The sequence below is a fragment of the Pseudophryne corroboree genome, chromosome 2, assembly GCF_028390025.1.
Source record: "Pseudophryne corroboree isolate aPseCor3 chromosome 2, aPseCor3.hap2, whole genome shotgun sequence".
NCBI lineage: Eukaryota > Metazoa > Chordata > Amphibia > Anura > Myobatrachidae > Pseudophryne > Pseudophryne corroboree.
Window position 1 is genome coordinate 495,052,497 of NC_086445.1, and position 13,914 is coordinate 495,066,410.

The window sequence follows — 13,914 nt, forward strand, 5'->3', positions numbered from 1 at the left end:
AATATCTCAGAAGCCTCTCAATCATACCCCTTTAAAAGCCTGCATTAGAGTCCCCTGGTATAGACCTCTATATACCTCAGCCCTCATCGCCCCCTTAGTCATGGTCCGTTAAACGACCAGAGCCCTCTCAGTCATGCTCCTCTGTATGCCTCAGTCTGTAGAGCCCCCTCATTCCCTTATATGCCTGGCCATATCCCCTCCCCCCCACCACCCCTTATAGCCTTGCCTTACTTACATCACCAGTGATTCTAATCATGCCTGCTAATTACACACAGAAGGGCAACATGGACTGCAGGAGGAGCAGTAGAGAGGGCCAACCAAGCATACATCACCTCCAAACTCTGGACAGAGCTTTCCTAAGGAATCCTGAATGATTGAATGGAGGTCAGATTTCAGCAGAGAGCGGACCATAGTTTGGCTATCTAAGTTATATAGGGGCACATTTATCGCAATTCGCGGATGGGATGTGATCAAGTTTGCAATACGATAATTGAATACAGATGTGTCTCTATACATCTTTGCCTGCGATGCGTCCGCATTGCGGGACAAAGAAGCACCATGTTGTGGCGTTTGCGGATGCACGCTCCTGCGAACACTTTACAAACACAGGAGCAGTACAGCAGCAGCGGCCTGGCAGCAGGAGTAAAAGGCTCCCGATGCCGTGTATAATGAGTGGGGGCCTGGAAGACACTGTGGGGATGGGTAGCAGGAGGATTTACTCCTGATACCAGTATTTATATGGACCATTCTGTGCATGTACGCACATTCCCACGTTCATTAGCATATTAAAGCAGCCATGGTGGTGCGCATCACGGAAACGTCATGCCATGGCTGTAAAAACAGTAAAGATGTGTCCGCACACATCTGTAAATTGCAGGGATGTATCAATTTTCGCATGCAGGGACAGAGCTTGCAAGAAATTTCTGCCCCTGCATATTCATTTACCACAAATCTCAGGGTATTTTTCATGAATAATACCCTGAGATTGAGTTTGCTCACGCGCCACCGCTTCGCAGCATCACTTTACTGCACCGAGGGGGTCACAGCAGGAGCACAGCAATCGGATGACTGGCTGCCCTCACCGGATCATCAATCACAGGGCCGGATTAAGGCTTGGGGGTGCCCGGGGGACTTTAAACAAGGGGGGCCCAGTAGAGGGGGGGGGGGGGGGGCTATAAATAAGATTGTGCATACCTCCCAATATGACCCCTTCCAGGAGGGACAAAATGCTCTTTACATGGACTTCCTTCTTAATATATGATTGTAGTCACCTGTGTTAAACTATTTAATTGATAAGAAAGGTGTTTAAACACAGGTGATTGCAATCATAACTTAAAAAAGAAGTCCAGGTAGAGAGCATTTTGTCCCTCCTGGAATGGGTCATGTTGGGATGTATGGATTATGTATATTAAATTTAGCTTAATGGTGTATATTAGATTTAAACTAAACACCTAATTGAAAGACAACTATTTTATAAAATGTTCTTGTAGTGGAACAAAGACAAATTAAACAACCTTAAAATACACATAGAAAAATAAAATCAAAAGTTTATCTTGTCACATGCAAAAATAGCAGCAGCCTCTGTAGTACTTACACACTGAGAAATGACTCAACACTCATTAGTTAACAAGTTACACAGGACTCAGGCACCCAGGTGTGGAGAGAGCTGTATGTGACACTGGGATCCCACCCTGTGTCACTTACAGCTCTCTCCACCCTCCTATCTCTCCTCTGGTTGGGAACCTCCATCGATAGTTCATGAAACCTGATATTCCTGTGTCTCTGCCTGCACGGCATACTGTCCTGCTCACAGTCACACATTCTGGCTGTCTGGTTCTGCTGCTGCATAAGAGGGAAAGCTAGTGATGTCAGTGTGCTCTGGCCAGGGGTCCCCCTGACAGAGGGGAGCCCGAGGTACAGTATGCCCTGCATCCCCCCCCCCCCTTAATCTGGCTATGACCGGTCACCAGTCCGTGCATGCTGGTATTACTTTTTCTCTGACGTCCTAGTGGATGCTGGGGACTCCGTAAGGACCATGGGGAATAGCGGCTCCGCAGGAGTCTGGGCACAAAAGTAAAGCTTTAGGACTACCTGGTGTGCACTGGCTCCTCCCCCTATGACCCTCCTCCAAGCCTCAGTTAGTTAGTTTTTTGTGCCCGAACGAGAAGGGTGCACAGTAGGTGGCTCTCCTGAGCTGCTTAGTGAAAAGTTTAGTTTTAGGTTTTTTATTTTCAGTGAGACCTGCTGGCAACAGGCTCACTGCATCGAGGGACTAAGGGGAGAAGAAGCGAACTCACCTGCGTGCAGAGTGGATTGGGCTTCTTAGGCTACTGGACATTAGCTCCAGAGGGACCGATCATAGGCCCAGCCATGGATAGGTCCCAGAGCCGCGCCGCCGGCCCCCTTACAGCAGTGACGTGCGGTGGGGTGAGGCAGGTGAGGCAGAGCCTTTCCTATCATACTTACGTTTAAACCAGAGTTTTGACTGACTAAAGTATATGAAAAATACTAATAATTTGTTTGAAATATCTTCTTTGCATTATTCTAATAATTTTTAGAGCCCAATCTCTGGGGTAAAAAGTCTATGGCAGGTGAGGCAGTGCCTCACCTGCTTATCTTTTCCACACATCTCAGATCAAAACTCACCAAACTTCCATGAGTTTATACTGCTGCACCTGTGTATAATGCCCAGATGTACCCTTTGGCTCATATATTGCATGTAAATCTGGCTCTGGGGTCAGCCAGTGCCTCCTGAGCCATTTAGCTCACCGCACGTCCCTGCCTTACAGAGCCAGAAGACAGAAGAGGTCCGGAAAATTGGCGGCAGAAGACGTCCTGTCTTCAACAAGGTAGCGCACAGCACTGCAGCTGTGCGCCATTGCTCTCAGCACACTTCACACTCCGGTCACTGAGGGTGCAGGGCACTGGGGGGGGGCGCCCTGAGACGCAATAAAAACACCTTGGATGGCAAAAAATGCATCACATATAGCTCCTGGGATATATGGATGAATTTAACCCCTGCCAGAATACACAGAAAAACGGGAGATAAGGCCGCCGAGAAGGGGGCGGAGCCTATCTCCTCAGCACACTGGCGCCATTTTCCCTCACAGCTCCGTTGGAGGGAAGCTCCCTGGCTCTCCCCTGCAGTCACTACACTACAGAAAGGGTTAAAAAAGAGAGGGGGGCACTAATTAGGCGCAGTATTAAAAATACAGCAGCTATAGGGGAAAAACACTTATGTAAGGTTATCCCTGTATATATATAGCGCTCTGGTGTGTGCTGGCAAACTCTCCCTCTGTCTCCCCAAAGGGCTAGTGGGGTCCTGTCCTCCATCAGAGCATTCCCTGTGTGTGTGCTGTGTGTCGGTACGTTTGTGTCGACATGTATGAGGAGGAAAATGATGTGGAGACGGAGCAAATTGCCTGTAATAGTGATGTCACCCCCTAGGGGGTCGACACCTGAGTGGATGAACTGTTGGAAGGAATTACGTGACAGTGTCAGCTCTGTATAAAAGACAGTGGTTGACATGAGACAGCCGGCTACTCAGCTTGTGCCTGTCCAGACGTCTCATAGGCCGTCAGGGGCTCTAAAGCGCCCGTTACCTCAGATGGCAGATACAGACGCCGACACGGATACTGACTCCAGTGTCGACGGTGAAGAGACAAATGTGACTTCCAGTAGGGCCACACGTTACATGATTGAGGCAATGAAAAATGTTTTACACATTTCTGATAATACGAGTACCACCAAAAAGGGGTATTATGTTCGGTGAGGAAAAACTACCTGTAGTTTTCCTGAATCTGAGAAATTAAATGAGGTGTGTGATGATGCGTGGGTTTCCCCCGATAACAACTGATAATTTCTAAAATGTTATTGGCATTATATCCTTTCCCGCCAGAGGTTAGGGTGCGTTGGGAAACACCCCCTAGGGTGGGTAAAGCGCTCACACGCTTGTAAGAACAAGGGCTCTACCCTCTCCTGAGATGGCCGCCCTTAAGGATCCTGCTGATAGAAAGCAGGAGGGTATCCTAAAATGTATTTACACACATACTGGTGTTATACTGCGACCAGCAATCGCCTCAGCCTGGATGTGCAGTGCTGGGTTGGCGTGGTCGGATTCCCTGACTGAAAATATTGATACCCTAGATAGGGACAGTATATTATTGCCTATAGAGCATTTAAAAGATGCATTTCTATATATGCGTGATGCACAGCGGAATATTTGCCGACTGGCATCAAGTGTAAGTGCGTTGTCCATTTCTGCCAGAAGAGGGTTATGGACACGACAGTGGTCAGGTGATGCGGATTCCAAACGGCATTTGGAAGTATTGCCTTATAAAGGGGAGGAGTTATTTGGGGTCGGTCTTTCAGACCTGGTGGCCACGGCAACAGCTGGGAAATCCACGTTTGTACCCCAGGTCGCCTCTCAACATAAGAAGACGCCGTATTATCAGGCGCAGTCCTTTCGTTCCCAGAAGGGCAAGCGGGCAAAAGGTTCCTCATTTCTGCCCCGTGACAGAGGGAGAGGAAAAAGGCTGCAGAAATCAGCCAGTTCCCAGGAACAGAAGCCCTCTCCCGCCTCTGCCAAGCCCTCAGCATGACGCTGGGGCTTTACAAGCAGACTCAGGCACGGTGGGGGCCCGTCTCAATGAATTTCAGCGCGCAGTGGGCTCACTCGCAAGTAGACCCCTGGATCCTTCAGGTGATATCTCAGGGGTACAAATTGGAATTCGAGACGTCTCCCCCTCGCCGTTTTCCTAAAGTCGGCTTTACCGACGTCTCCCTCTGATAGGGAGGCAGTTTTGGAAGCCATTCACAAGCTGTATTCCCAGCAGGTGATAATCAAGGTACCCCTCCTGCAACAGGGAACGGGGTATTATTCCACACTGTTGTGGTACCGAAGCCGGACGGCTCGGTGAGACCGATTCTAAATCTAAAATCTTTGAACACTTACATACGGAGGTTCAAATTCAAGATGGAGTCACTCAGAGCAGTGATTGCGAACCTGGAAGAAGGGGACTACATGATGTCTCGGGACATCAAGGATGCTTACCTTCATGTCCCAATTTACCCTTCTCACCAAGGGTACCTCAGGTTTGTGGTACAGAACTGTCACTATCAGTTTCAGACGCTGCCGTTTGGATGGTCCACGGCACCCCGGGTCTTTACCAAGGTAACGGCCGAAATGATGATACTCCTTCGAAGGAAGGGAGTTTTAGTTATCCCTTACTTGGACGATCTCCTGATAAGGGTAAGATCCAGAGAACAGTTGGAGGTCGGTGTAGCACTATCTCAGGTAGTGTTGCGGCAGCACGGTTGGATTCTCAATATTCCAAAATCGCAGCTGGTTCCGACGACTCGTCTTCTGTTCCTAGGGATGATCCTGGACACAGTCCAGAAAAAGGTGTTTCTCCCGGAGGAGAAAGCCAGGGAGTTATCCGAGCTAGTCAGGAACCTCCTAAAACCGAGCCAAGTCTCAGTGCATCAATGCACAAGGGTTCTGGGAAAAATGGTGGCTTCCTACGAAGCAATCCCATTCGGCAGATTCCACGCAAGAACTTTCCAGTGGGACCTGCTGGACAAATGGTCCGGGTCGCATCTTCAGATGCATCAGCGGATAACCCTGTCACCAAGGACAAGGGTGTCCCTCCTGTGGTGGTTGCAGAGTGCTCATCTTCTAGAGGGCCGCAGATTCGGCATTCAGGACTGGGTCCTGGTGACCACGGATGCCAGCCTGCGAGGCTGGGGAGCAGTCACACAGGGAAGGAATTTTCAGGGCTTATGGTCAAGCCTGGAGACATCACTTCACATAAATATCCTGAAGCTAAGGGACATTTACAATGCTCTAAGCTTAGCAAGACCTCTGCTTCAAGGTCAGCCGGTGTTGATCCAGTCGGACAACATCACGGCAGTCACCCACGTAAACAGACAGGGTGGCACAAGAAGCAGGAGGGCAATGGCAGAAGCTGCAAGGATTCTTCGCTGGGCGGAAAATCATGTGATAGCACTGTCAGCAGTGTTCATTCCGGGAATGGACAACTGGGAAGCAGACTTCCTCAGCAGACGCTCTGGTAACACCGTGGGTGTACCGGTCAGTGTATGTGTTCCATCCTCTGCCTCTCATACACAAGGTACTGAGAATTATAAGATGGAGAGGAGTAAGCACTATATTCGTGGCTCCGGATTGGCCAAGAAGGACTTGGTAACCGGAACTTCAAGAGATGCTCACGGAGGATCCGTGGCCTCTACCTCTAAGAAGGGACCTGCTCCAGCAAGGACCCTGTCTGTTCCAAGACTTACCGCGGCTGCGTTTGACGGCATGGCGGTTGAACGCCGGATCCTGAAGGAAAAAGGCATTCCGGATGAAGTCATCCCTATCCTGATCAAAGCCAGGAAGGATGTAACCGCAAAACATTATCACCGCATTTGGCGAAAATATGTTGCGTGGTGCGAGGCCAGTAAGGCCTGACGGAGGAATTTCAACGGGGTCGATTCCTACATTTCCTGCAAACAGGAGTGTCTATGGGCCTGAAATTGGGGTCCATTAAGGTTCAAATTTCGGCCCTGTCAATTTTCTTCCAAAAAGAACTAGCTTCAGTCCCTAAAGTTCAGACGTTTGTAAAAGGGGTACTGTATATACAGCCTCCTTTTGTGCCTCCAGTGGCACCTTGGGATCTCAATGTAGTTTTTGGGTTCCAAAAGTCACATTGGGTTGAACCACTTAAATCTGTGGAGTTAAAATATCTCACATGGAAGGTGGTCATGCTGTTGGCCCTGGCCTGGGCCAGGCGCGTGTCAGAATTGGCGGCTTTATCCTGTAAAAGCCCTTATCTGATTTTCCATTCGGACAGGGCAGAATTGAGGACTCGTCCCCAGTTTCTCCCTAAGGTGGTTTCAGCGTTTCACCTGAACCAACCTATGGTGGTGCCTGCGGCTACTAGGGACTTGGAGGACTCCAAGTTGCTAGACGTTGTCAGGGCCCTGAAAATATATGTTTCCAGGACGGCTGGAGTCAGAAAATCTGACTCGCTGTTTATCCTGTATGCACCCAACAAGCTGGGTGCTCCTGCTTCTAAGCAGACTATTGCTCGTTGGATTTGTAGTACAATTCAGCTTGCACATTCTGTGGCAGGCCTGCCACAGCCAAAAATCTGTAAATGCCCACTCCACAAGGGAGGTGGGCTCATCTTGGGCGGCTGCCCGAGGGGTCTCGGCTTTACAACTTTGCCGAGCAGCTACTTGGTCAGGAGCAAATACGTTTGTAAAATTCTACAAATTTGATACCCTGGCTGAGGAGGACCTGGAGTTCTCTCATTTGGTGCTGCAGAGTCATCCGCACTCTCCCGCCCGTTTGGGAGCTTTGGTATAATCCCCATGGTCCTTACGGAGTCCCCAGCATCCACTAGGACGTCAGAGAAAATAAGAATTTACTTACCGATAATTCTATTTCTCGAAGTCCGTAGTGGATGCTGGGCGCCCATCCCAAGTGCGGATTGTCTGCAATACTGGTACATAGTTATTGTTACCAAAAATCGGGTTATTGCTGTAGTGAGCCATCTTTTCTAGAGGCTCCTCTGTTATCATGCTGTTAACTGGGTTTAGATCACAAGTTATACGGTGTGATTGGTGTGGCTGGTATGAGTCTTACCCGGGATTCAAAATCCTTCCTTATTGTGTACGCTCGTCCGGGCACAGTATCCTAACTGAGGCTTGGAGGAGGGTCATAGGGGGAGGAGCCAGTGCACACCAGGTAGTCCTAAAGCTTTACTTTTGTGCCCAGACTCCTGCGGAGCCGCTATTCCCCATGGTCCTTACGGAGTCCCCAGCATCCACTACGGACTACGAGAAATAGAATTATCGGTAAGTAAATTCTTATTTTTTTTTACTTTTATTGTTACAGTGGTCAGCTTGTGTGTCCATCAGACTCACATGACTGATCACAGTGGCCAGATTCGAGTATAGCCTTCACAGCCAGCAGACAGAGAAGGCTGTGCTAGAGTAGGGGAACCAGAGGGAGGCCCTGGGCTCCCCCCGGTATATTTTTACAATTATTTTTTAATTTTTTTTGTGAATTTGGACAGATCACATTTCCCATTACAAGTATGGGAAATGCAATCTGGAATGTGAATTTAAGGGCTTGGAGGAAAATTTTGCTAGTTCTCCTCCAATTGATCTTTAGTACATTCTGGTGATACTAAAATAATGTGAAAAGGTTGTGAAAACAGTTTTTTTTACATTATTTTAGTAAAAATAATTTTGACAAATATGCCTGGTAGTAATCTTGGTAAGTAGGATAGATTCTACAGTTCCCAAAGCAGACTTTGGTAGACACAGCAATCACTGTAAAAAGAGGAGCTGTAAGAGAAATCAGTGATTATCTGCGGCATCCCTCTTCTTAAATAGGAGGAAGCGGTAATGGTAAAAAGGAGGAAGGGGTTATCACTGTTTCACAGATAGACTTCATTACTCATCTTGATCACATACTCTATACAGTATACTACTTTGATGAAGCCTTAAAAAGGGAATAGACAATTGTACTACAGTAATATTGCAGGGATGTTAATGTTCTTGGTGTCAAATTAAAAAAAGCAAAGCAACTGAAGTGATGTCAGATCTAAATACAGTAAACTTCTCTAAGCTTGCCTGCCAGAATCTTTTGGGACAATCATACAGTCACCTGTCACAGTCTTTTCACATACATTTCCGCACCAGAGTTACAGAAGTGGAAACACTTGACTAGCTTATCACAACCCCCAGTACAACCACTACAAGTGAACAGAGTGATAGGGGTAAATTTACTAACAATTGTGTTTGCCCGAGATTGCATTCTCATCGTGTTTGTCAAATTTTTCAATCACAAAAATGTACTAAAGGCTAGCATTGGAAGGTTGTAAGCTTGTATCAAATCGGATTTACAAACACTAACTATCACACAAATACGAATCAATACATCATCGGCCAAACTAGCATGTAGAGCTGTGCACCGGACATTTTTCGGGTTTTGTGTTTTGGTTTTGTATTCGGTTCCGCGGCCGTGTTTTGGATTCGGACGCGTTTTGGCAAAACCTCCCTGAAAATTTTTTGTCGGATTCGGGTGTGTTTTGGGTTCGGGTGTTTTTTTCAAAAACCCCTCAAAAACAGCTTAAATCATAGAATTTGGGGGTAATTTTGATCCTATAGTATTATTAACCTCAATAACCACAATTTTCACTCATTTCCAGTCTATTCTGAACACCTCACACCTCACAATACTATTTTTAGTCCTAAAATGTGCACCGAGGTCGCTGGATGACTAAGCAAAGCGACCCAAGAGGGCGGCACAAACACCTGGCCCATCTAGGAGTGGCACTGCAGTGTCAGACAGGATGGGACTTAAAAAAATTGGCCCCAAACAGCACATGATGCAGAGAAAAGAGAAAAAGAGGTGCACTGTGGTCGCTGGACGGCTAAGCTAAGCGACACAAACACCTCAATATCACAGGAATTATTCATTCTAATCAATGGTATTATTGGTCCAAATCACTGGAAGAAAATGACAAAATCACTGGAATTATTTGTTCTAATCAATGGTATTATTGGTCCAAATCACTGGAAGAAAATGACAAAATCACTGGAATTAGTCGTTCTAACTTCTAATCAATGGTATTATTGGTCCAAATCACTGGAAGAAAATGACAAAATCACTGGAATTATTTATTCTAATCAATGGTATTATTGGTCCAAATCACTGGAAGAAAATGGTATGGATGGATACTTGCAGTGACACAGAGCTGCAAGATACAGCAATGGCTTACTGTACAACTATATACTGTTAGTCACCAAAATGCTGCACTGTAATACTAGAAGCTATAGAAAAGTATATATATTATTGTATATATCAGTACAGTATACAGTGCAGTATAGAAGCTATAGAAAAGTATATATATATTACTGTATATCAGTAGTAGTACACAGCGGTATAACTGTGACACATGTGTGTCCTGACAAGCAGTATAGAAGCTATAGAAAATGATTTAAAATTATTGTATATATCAGTACAGAGCAGTGTAACTGTGACACATGTGTGTCCTGACAAGCAGTATAGAAGCTATAGAAAATGATTTAAAATTATTGTATATATCAGTACAGAGCGGTGTAACTGTGACCCATGTGTCCTGACAAGCAGTATAGAAGCTATAGAAAAGTATATATATTACTGTATATATCAGTACAGAGCAGTGTAACTGTGACACATGTGTCCTGACAAGCAGTATAGAGGCTATAGAAAAGTATATATATTATTAAATATCAGTACAGAGCGGTGTAACTGTGACCATGTGTCCTGACAAGCAGTATAGAAGCTATAGAAAAGTATATATATTATATACTGGTGGTCCTCAGTCCCCACAATGCAGCACACTGATCAGATATTTGCAGCACACTGAGCACAGATTACGGAGCTTTTCAGGGAGAGAACGCTGCCACGTCCTCTCCGTTCAATCTCCAAAGCACGAGTGAAAATGGCGGCGACGCGCGGCTCCTTATATAGAATACGAATCTCACGAGAATCCGACAGCGGGATGATGACGTTCGGGCGCGTTCTGGTTAACCGAGCAAGGCGGGAAGATCCGAGGCTGCCTCGGAACCGTGTACAATGGGTGAAATTCGGGGGGGTTCGGATCCCGAGGAACCGAACCCGCTCATCTCTAGTTTCAATAGAAATTTACTAAGAATGCATGGTTAGAAACAGAGCAAACTCAGGACAGAATACAAGTGAGCTGCCTGTTTGCAAAAGCCTGTACAGATCACACTGATCTGTGCAGTGTTTCTGTGTGTAAAAGTACTGAAATACCTGTAGTTAAAAAATCTGAAAACAAAATGTGTTAGTTACCCTCAGCCAGAGCCAACCTCTCTGGATTCCTGCCCGGTGACCCCAGCTACCAATAAGGTAGGGGTCAGTTCCCGGGTTTCTGGTGTGACTGGCTGCTATGACAAACAAAAGTTCAGCCCTACACGATATAGGGGTCTGATGGGGCTGGCATATATAAATAGATACTGTATAGATCTATAGTTATACTGTATATATTTGATATATATATATACACAGCATATATATCTTCCAATTCAGCCAGCATTCAATAATAATAAATGGCCCCGGTGCCTTAATCCAGGAAAATAGCATACATCACCAAGAGACGGATAAATGATGGCACTCCAGAGGCAGCTTGTACAGATGCAAAAACCAGGTCTTTATATCAACGTTTCGGGGATTAGACCCCTTTTTCAAGACATACCAGGACAACAGTACAAGGTGACCACTTACCGCCTAATATACCTGTCCATAGTGTTCACGCTTCCCGCCGCATCCCGCACGCCCACCGCGGCCAGCCGGAATTACATCAAAGCCGCACTTCTGGGTTACACGTTACGCTGGTTACCGTAGCAACCCAGTGCTATGCATTCCACAGGAGGTCGATGTCAGTACCTGGGTGGTATCAGCGCTGCGGGGAGAGGACACAGGGCATAAAACACACTGACACTAAGCATAATATTACACCATAAAGACAAGAGATATATACAATATATAAAGCTTAGAGTTAAAAAAATGGGAACAGCACAGATAAGTGCTATATAGTATGCTAATATGTGACATCATAGCCTAGAGTGTTGGTCAAACATATAATACAACACCAATAATATAGTAACAAATTACTTAACCAATTATCTCAAAACATCATATAATACTATTCCAGTTAATTTTGTCATTTAGGCCATTCGGCCACATCGTATTGAGTCTAAAGATCCATCGGGACTCCAGGAGCAAAGATAGGGGGATGTGATCAATCATATAATACCGTAACATGGACAACGTATGTCCTTTTTCTTTAAAGTGGTGAGCCACTGGCTGATCCAGACTTCTCCCGGCCAAATGTATCGCAGAGCGATGGGGAGCCATCCTATCTCGGAATCTGCGTAAAGCCTTTGGTCAGCAAATATATGTAGGCAGGAGCAGGGGTTTGGGCCGAGCTCAGCACTCTTCGTTGGCTCCCTCTCTCTAGCTGCCGTTTCCTGCCACCTGCTCTTCTCCCGGTCTTGTGGCTCCCCAGGTGCCGGGTATCAGAGATGAGCTCTAATCGTGGCATCCCAGCTAGCCCAGCGGAGGGCCACTGAGGGACAACAGGACCTGCTGCCAGCAAGGAGGAGGCACCACTCTTCATTCTGCCAGTGCCACTGCCTGTCATACAGTATGACAGCAGCAGCCGAAAGCAACAGTGGACACAGCAGCAGGTTAGCAGACTGGGGAGAGCACCTCTCCAGCCTGCCCCTATGCTTAGCTCTCTTTTAACATAATGTCATAATAATAATAATTATAATAATTATTATTATTATTATTATTATTATAAACCTCCTATCGGCTGAGGATTGCCCTGTGTTCCTTGTGAGGAAACCACGCTTCACTGGGATGGTGGTTACCCTCTGTGGGATTCAATTCACTCGGGCAGATCAGAATATATAAAAAATAAGTCTTTATTATGACAGCACAACACCATAAAATAGTCACATGTTACAGGGTAATTGGTAGCACATATCCTCCAGCAGCCTCTTGCAGTCAGCATCCATAAGTAGCAATAGAAGTAATCTGTATCCTTACCACTACCTCTTGCTAGACAGTCCTGTGTCCCCCAGCCTGGGGTACTGGCTCACACTGACCCTGTCTTGGTAGGGTTTCCTCTGGTGGCACAACGATGCCCAGCTCAGAGTGTTTCCTGCTGATGTCTGATTCACAGGATCCACCACAATAGACTCTCTTCCATTGAGACCTGCTCTCCTTATATACCTGACTGGCAGATCCCCTCTGGTGCCAAACAGTCTACTCAGGAGGTTGGGTCAGGATATCCCAAGGCTATGTCAGCCAGTATAGTGCTGTGGAGAGCCATTGTACATCCTCTGGGAGTTCTAACCTAATTACCTCCCAGATGACCTGATGACCTAGATACATAACTTGGGCTGGCAGCTAGCTATCTTACCAGTCACTCAGTCATTGTTCTGATTACATTACCAGCAACACCTATCACACCTCACACAATGGACTCACATATGTGATACAAATGGTAATGAACTAGCACAGCTGCCTGGCTCTCCTCATGTCACACACTATGGCCTGTCCTGCTATAGTCACACAGTATGGCAATTGTCTTTATATCTCCAATACATACCATATTGCAGGTAATAGCAAGGACAATAAATACCTAATAACATGAAATAACAGTATACATGATACACCTAGGCTCTGGTGTATATACCTAGACTGGGCCAAGGATTAAAAAGTACATTATACTGAGAGAAACGAGTGATGAATATAAAGGTTCTCAGTCCAAGTCCATCTCGTTTCGTTACATTCCTCAATTATAAAAACCAACATAATACTTAAATATTAAATGAAGACACGGAGACATGGATTTGGCAGAAAATTGTCAGCTATTTATTTAAATGAACTAATGTAATTTAATGACTGCATGAGATATTAAAATTCAAAGTATGGTGGCAACGAAAGAACGGCTAAAACAACCCTAACCCATGAACAAATCCCACTCTATAGAAGCTGAAGCAAACCGTCTTAAACACAAAAGGTATCCACTCAACCATCTTCTTGACTACCCACCCGTAAAGGTGATGAGGCTGCCCCCGTAAAGGCGGTCCAACAGATGTAAACCAGTCAACGAAGGTGAGCGCACCTAAAATCAACCACCAATCGAACTCCAACCAATTTCCTAATCCAAAAACAGGTAACTTGCCGTTCTTTCCCGCCAAAAGCGAGGTTCTGCTTACAGAAAACACGCTCCGCCACCATACCCCTAACTCAAAGTACCCACAACCGAAAACAGATCCTCAATGAATAGACACAATCCTTCTCTAGCTAAGTGAACCCCGTCT